The sequence below is a fragment of the Heteronotia binoei genome, chromosome 6 (assembly GCF_032191835.1).
Source record: "Heteronotia binoei isolate CCM8104 ecotype False Entrance Well chromosome 6, APGP_CSIRO_Hbin_v1, whole genome shotgun sequence".
NCBI lineage: Eukaryota > Metazoa > Chordata > Lepidosauria > Squamata > Gekkonidae > Heteronotia > Heteronotia binoei.
This window is the reverse complement of record NC_083228.1, coordinates 10686104-10692103: the sequence shown is the minus strand read 5'-3', so window position 1 is coordinate 10692103 and position 6000 is coordinate 10686104.

Sequence of the window (6000 nt, the reverse complement as noted above, 5' to 3'; positions counted from 1 at the left end):
TACCAAAAATCCATAAATCTTTGAGTCAACTCCCATGACGACCTATATTGTCAGAACTCTTTCCTACATTTCCATTCCTTTCACCCTTATCATAATCAAGAAGAATTTACCTTATAGTCAGTATTGTAAGTCGCTTGAAGATGAGGCTGGAGGAGGAGTTTCACCCCTCCTTCAGCACACTATTGAAATAGCTTAGAATTAGCCCAGGCCCTGCCAAAGCCTCGTTGTAGTGCCCTTCTGATCACATGGGCGGGGGGGGGGGGGGTTGACGAAGCTCAGCTCTACTGCTTCAGCAGGACCCGATTGTTTGAGAATCGTTCGTGCAAACAAGAATGCAAGCTATACAAGTGAGCTGTTCCTGATAAAGATATAGGTGGGCCAGTGGAAGTGACAGATGAAACACGAACAGAACCTTGGACTCATGTAGCCGCACCTGTTGGATGGAGGACTGCTACCTCTACATTATTTGAATATATGGTATTCCTACGTCTTTCAGGAAGCAAGTTTACAGACAGCAGGATATATTACCAATCAAACACAGCATTGAGATAATTTCTTTGGAACTAGAGAAATAATAGCTTAACTTTGAGCTCTGTTGAGCCATTTTGATTTTTGTTTGATGTTTGTCTTTGTTTAGTTCCAATGAATTGGCTATATTAAGTGTTTATATGCATTTGCTTCAAAGCTTGTTAATTTCAGTGTTATTTTCCTAATTCCTAAGGTGGAGCCCAGGTGTTAACGTTTTAATACTGAGACGTGGCAGCAGCCGCATAGGAGAACCATTAACGCCTTATGAGTAATTGACATGACTTCTGCAATTTCATTGACTGAGCACTGGGTGACTTATAGTACGTGGTAATATATCTTAATTATGTTTTGAACAGAACGTTATCCACATGTTATGGTATACTGTATTTGTATTTAGTTCCAGGATTTGTATTTAGTTCCAAGATTATCTAATCACTGATAGATTAGATTTTATGCCGTATAGGAGTCCACCATGGAACCCTATTTTTGCAGCATGGCATCGCCAAAAAGCCGTGGGTCCTTCATTTCAGCAATGCAAGGTATAGGCACGGCTACATTATGTGATTTGATGCTGCTGTTCAGAGAACCCAATTGAAAAACCCCAAGGATCTTCGAGGTTTCCCTGCTTCTGAACCATGTTTTTGCAGCTTGGCTTTATTTACCATGAAGCCATACAACTATGAGTTCTTCACTGCAAGCTGTGGCCATGGACACGATATGTGATTTGATGGTGCTGTTAGGGGGGAACCAAATACAGAGAACCTGAGGATCCATGAGGATCTTTGCTTCGGAACCAGGTTGTTCAAGCGTGGCATTGCCACAAAGCTGTGGATTTGTGATTTCCATGCCGCAAACTGTGGCCACAGAAATAATGTGTGATATGAAGGTGATGCTGGGGTGACCCAACACAAAAACCCTGACGACCCATGCTTCAAGACCGTATTTTTGCAGCATGACATAAAGCTGTGGATCACTCATTTCTGTGGTGCTAGCTGTGGCCAGGGACACAATATGTGAATTGATGCTGCTGTTGGGGGGACCCAACTCAAAAACCCTGAGGATCAGTGCTTCAAAACCCAGTTTATTCACTGTCGTGTTGCCACAAGCTCGGCTCCCCGAAAACTAAATTTCACCAAATGTGGTGAGCAGGTAGAGAAGAGTCAGCTGAACAGTTTGACACCAGTTTGGAGTCTCTAGCCCACTCAGGGGCCATTCTATGCCTAGCTCAAGAGAAGAATTCTATGCCTAACCAAGAACCATTCTATGTCTAACCAAAAGAACCATGATTCCTTTTGAAAGCAAAATCAAACGAACTGAAACAAAACTCTGATTCGTGAGTTCAAGCAAACGAAGATACGAAATGAATCACCAATTTCCCAGCTTGTGCCCATGCCTACACAAGACCAAGACCTCTGTCCTTCTTTCAAGACCAAGACCTCTGTCCTTCTTACACGGGGGCTTGAAGCTGTAGCAATTTAACCTTTTTAAAATTAATCTATTTTCAATAAGTTAAAGGTACCTCCATGAATATGTCACGTAAGATATGCTTCATTCTCTAAACTGAAATTTCTTTCTCCCGTTACCATGGTGTCAGCTAATCTTTGTAAATTGTTCAGTCTGCGTTTCCCCTTAACCAGGAGACATGGAGGATTGGGGATATTAAGCGTGATAACGGATGGGCAAGTTCGGGACGGTTGGGAGGCGTCCTGAATTGGGGCGGCTCAAAAAGAGACACCTGGGAGCCTCTACGTGCAAGCCACATGCATGTTCAGACGTGGAGGTGCCTCAGAAGCCAGACCACAGCTATGGAGGCGGAGGTAGCAGGGCTACTAGCCCTCCTCCTGGAAGTCATGATTGGTGCGGGCGTGGACAGGTTGAGCAGGCTGCGAGCCAGGAAGACATTGGCAGAACAGCGTTACCCGGATCGCTGGAGAGCCAGGCGTTTGGGGGCCATGCAAACCCTGCTCATGGGGTGTTGTGCCAGGGCTAAGTTTTAAGCTGATGTAAGTTCTACAAGATTTCTCACCTTCTGTTGTAAGCACCAGGGTGCAGCCACCAGCTGTAAGGTAGCAGGCCTTGATTGGCCAATTAGAGGCCGGCGAGCTAGAAAAGAGGAGATTTTCCTCCAAGCCTTAGTCTTCAGCTGCTTGCTTAGGCAAGGAGTTGTGGTGACCGAGTGTAAATGTATTCTTGGAACCCTGGGAATTTGGCCAGGCCACCCCAGAAGGGAGTGCCTGTGAAACTCTGAACCTTCCCCCCCCCCCAAACTTGTATTTTATTTAAAAATATATAATCAAATATAACAAATATTACAACATCCTTTAAAAGGAATCCAAAATCAAATAATACTATTAAATAAACATATATAAGTTCTAAACTCATACATACACATAAAAATATATTTGTTTAGATTGAATTGTGAAATGTTATAAACACTGTATCTTTTCCCTTCACATCATATATTCCATGTTAACACAAAACCAAATCAAGATATTTAGTTGGAATAGATGTATTGACTGAAGGTTTTTCATTGATATATGCAAGAAATGCAACCCATTTTTCAACATAGGTATCAGCTAATAACGGGTTTTCAGATTTCAAGATAAGGCACGCACAAGTACAGAGATTCTTACGGGGGGCCACACTCAAGTGTCCTCCACAGACTCACAGATTTCCAACGTGGCGTTTACACACTGTCTTGTCCGCACTCACAAAATCACCCTTCAAGCCCATTCAGGACATCTCCCTAAGATGGCTACGTTTGAAGACCATTTTCCTGATAGCGATCACATCAGCAAGAAGGGTTTCAAAGATTAATGCATTGTCTGTAAAGAGAGAACCCTAAATTTTTCACAAAGTGGTCCTTCGTACAGATCCTACCTTTCAACCCAAGATTGTATCTAAATTTCACAAATCCCAGGAACTACATTTGCCATCATTCTGTCCAGACCCTAAACATCCTAAGGAGCAAATGTGGCACAATTTAGATGTTAGACGTTGTCTGAAGGCATACTTAGTCAGGACTGAATCGATTCGGAAGACGGATGCCAAGTTTATCAACATTACACAACCAAGGTTGGGCCAGAAGATGTCAGCTTCAGCCATCAGCTATGCTATTAAACAATGCATCACGGAAGCATATAAAGCAATGAAATTAGAAGTACCCAGAGGGATTACAGCACATTCAGCCAGAAGCACGGCAACTAATGCGGCCTTTAACAAATATGCTTCAGTGGACGAAGTATGCAGGGCTGCGACATGGTCTTCCATTTCAACATTTGTTCGACACTACAAATTAAACACTTACAGTTCAGCAGAAGCAGCATTTGGCAGAAAACAACATGTTTTTCTAGAAGAAAGCGATGCCCCACCCAGTCATTAATCTACTGCTATAGGAGAACCCAAGATGGCCTCTGACTCAGAGGGAGAACGACCATTGGTACTTACCATGATGGGTCATTCTCCTGAGTACAGGAGGACATCTTGCCCACCATGTTGACTCGCTCATACTAGGGTCTGTTGTGCCATAGCTATATCTATCTCATTTTTTCTTGCTGCTTTACAGTTCCTTGTTATGCTTTTTGCATATTAACTGACTGTTATTACTGTTTCTTTTTTCAGAGTAAGGTTGATAGTTTAGAAACTGCTTCTCGGAGTACCCCAACTGAGGAGATCTGGGCGCTCCAGGGTCATGGAAGAGGGAAAAGAATTATTCTATTTCCTGCCTCCCTGACAAGATGGTGGAAAGCACCCAAGATGTCCATCCTCCTGTACTCAGAGGAGAATGACCCCTCACAGTAAGCACCAATGGTCGTTCACCACTTCTGGGTCAGGCAGCAATGTTTCTCCAGCCCAGTTTTGGCAGGGGTCCTGGAGGTTATTGCCATCTTCTGGGCATGGAGCAGAGATTATTGGGGATGTATGTGTGCGGTGGAAGGTATTTGTGAAGTTCCTGCACTGTGCAAGCGGTTGGACTGAATGACCCTAGAGTTCCTTGCAACTCTATGACTCTGTGATGTTTATCTATAGGATTTCTAATACTTATGTGTGTGTTTTTTATTTCCCATTAGTACCAAATACCTCTGAAGATGAGGAGGCAGGACCTTCTTCAATGCAATCAGGATCCGGCGGAACAGCATGGTATTGTTCCGGATCCTGGACAGCTCACCAGAGCCAGGTGGAAATGTATTTATGGCTTTTACAATGTGGCTGAGAAGATAATGGACCAATCTGAGAGGCACCATGGAAATCATCTGGCTCACTCTGAAACGCAGCATGCTGACCACACAGCAGCAAGGAGGCAAGAGATGGAGTTATACAGGGGAGGAGATGGAGTGGCGCAGACAGGAGATGAATGAAAACAGACGTGACAGGGAGATGCTCCAAGAAGACCTAAGCCAACATAATGCAAGTCATGGAGAAATCTGGCCATGCCCTGTCACTGCTAACTGACCTCTTGGAGAAGGAGCTGCAGAACCCTCATGTTAATCAGCAGGAATGCCACCCTGCCACTTGCGTACCCAGAAGCCATGTAAAACAGAAAGAAAAGAGGAGAAATGGGGGGTGTCCTAGAGACAGACTTTTACCTTAATGTGATCCCCCCCCCCCCGCATCTTAAACTTCCTGCACATCGCTGATCCCTCCTTCCCTTTTAGTTTAATCATTGTTATACGTAAGGTTTTTAAAAGTTTGTGGTTTTGAACCCTGCGTGCCAATTATTGTAATACTGTAGTAAACACCAGGGGTGATACCACAGCATAGTAATACATCACTTTGGTAACAAGTGCCTCATTGGATACACAGTTCAAGCGGGAGATCAGCGCACCAAGCATTGGTCTGTCACCTGTTGCTAACACTTTCATGCCCACACCTGAGTCAGGGGAATGTGATTGGTTTGTAGGTGACTCTGATGCACATGTATGGGGGAGGGGGTTGTTGCCATTTGGAGAGGGGTTGCCCATAGGGCAGCAGGTTTCAGCATGGGAACAGATCAAGAAGTGATTGGTGAGACAGATGTTGCTAACCCAGCCTGATGTGCACCCATCCACGCCCACAGACTATTGGCTGGAAAGGGACTTGTGCCAAGCTGTATCAGGTATAAATGTGAGGGGGGGGGGAAGCCACAGATTTCTGTGGGTTGTAGTTGGTGAGCGGTTTGTCGGGTTTAATAGGTTGGTGAGTGGATTGTCAGGAGCTGTAAGGAGGATGAGTGGGCCAAGAGGTGTAGCTTGGAAGGAGCATGAGATTCTGGATCTCCTAGCAGTATGGGGAGATGATGGAATCCAAGAAGCTCTGTGGACATCCCATAGGAATTATGGTTGCTATCAAAAAGTCTCAGCAGAGATGGCCATGACAGGACAACAGAGGAATGTAGGAGTAAAACCAAAAGCTTGAGAGCAGAATACAGGTGGGTAATTGCGTATAATTCCAACCCTAGAGATAACAAAGTCACATGCCCCTTTTCTAAGAAGC